Source organism: Artibeus jamaicensis, unplaced genomic scaffold (genome assembly GCF_021234435.1).
Source record: "Artibeus jamaicensis isolate MK-2021 breed Jamaican fruit bat unplaced genomic scaffold, CSHL_Jam_final contig_3113, whole genome shotgun sequence".
Taxonomy (NCBI): Eukaryota; Metazoa; Chordata; class Mammalia; order Chiroptera; family Phyllostomidae; genus Artibeus; species Artibeus jamaicensis.
In genome coordinates, this window is record NW_026521719.1 from 1,887,588 (window position 1) to 1,889,130 (window position 1,543).

General features: G+C 37.7%; 1 pseudogene; it reads right to left on the reverse strand.

Annotated features, from left to right (window-relative positions):
• Positions 1-382: 382 nt before the first annotated feature.
• Positions 383-454, reverse strand: LOC119054471 (uncharacterized; annotated as a pseudogene).
• Between the last annotated feature and the right edge of the window lie 1,089 nt (positions 455-1,543).

Sequence of the window (1,543 nt, forward strand, 5' to 3'; positions counted from 1 at the left end):
ACAGGATTTTTGACATTTCCACCTTACTTAATGTAAGCCATTCCTCTCTTTAAGCTTCCAAAAGCCCTCTTAGAAGCACCATCTTCCAGTCATTGCCAGGGAGCTAAATACTGTGTTCCATGAGAAAATAGTCTTAGGTAAGTGTTCCCTTATCAAATCTTACATTCATCCTCACCAATTCTGCCACCTTAGAATCCAGTCACATATGTACTTTCTTGGTTTTACCCGTGCATAATGTCTAGGTTCCACAGTTCTTTGAGGTATAGTCTTTTTCTCTCTTAAGCAGCACTCCTTTGGCCTATTTATGCTGTTACTTGATCTACTTATTGATCTGGTAGTAGGAAGGTAAGGTGTGATTAAACTTTGAGGGGGATACAGGTTGCATATTTTCAATTAGCAATAATCGTGCCTTGGATAAACCTCACTGGCTACGATACTGCTACTGTGCAAAGCTACAGGTTGTATATTTTCTTTAAGCAAGAGGCAGTAGTCTTTAACTGGAACTGGGTCGTGGCTGCAGAATTTAGGGGGATATGAAATTTTCAAAAACAAAATTTTCATTTTTTAAATTTTACTTGCTTTGACTTGAATGTTCCCTGGATATTGTCAGGGTCTCAGCTCTCCCCAACCACAGCTCTGACCACAGCAAAGTTGATTTGAATACTTGAGAATTCAAATCTCTGTACAAATCTGTATTACTTTTATTATTAATTCCTAAACCTGGATCTAGGTTTGTTTCTATACTCTTGGTGCAGGCAAGATAAAGGACTTTTTAAAATGCTACTAAGGAAGCCCTCTGACTTTACACTTCACTTTTATTTAGTGATCATATACTCTCAGATTTTCATTTATTGTATTTCTCAAGTGGGGCAATGGTATTCAGCAGAACACATCTGATTTTATTTTTGTTATAATTTTTGTTTAATTTTTGTTTTATTTTTGTTGTAATTAATACTTTAACCCAAGGCTCAGTTTCTGAGCTATTGCATTTTTCATCAAATTCTTTTATAGTTAGTCCATCGTAACTGTCAGTAAAATTTTAAATTTGCCCTGCTATAACCCACCAAGGTTATGAGTACTCTATTCACCATTAGAGAAGTGTTCCTCACTAGCTCGCCAGTGAGGGATACTAATCCAGTCACATTTTAGAGTCCGCTTCCTTGGACCAATCTGGACAAATTGTCTCAGGTCACCTTTCCTGGGAAATAGACTCCAAAACAAAGATGTGTATCCAAGTTGTTTACTGCGAGTATCATTAGCATCAACATTTCTGGAGGAATAAAGGACGGAACTAGCATTCACACACACACACACACACACACACACACACACACACACACCTCAGCCAAACTTATGGATGTTTCTTCAAAGTTGTGTCTCTAGAAATAGAGGCTTTTATATCCCTACATCACTAGTCTAGGGGGCAGCAAACTTTTTTTAAATAAGAACCTGGTAGTAAATGTATTAGGCTGTATGGGCCCCATTCACTCTCTGACACATATTTTCTTTCTCCTGCTCTTCTTTCTCTCCTTCCTCTTCCTTT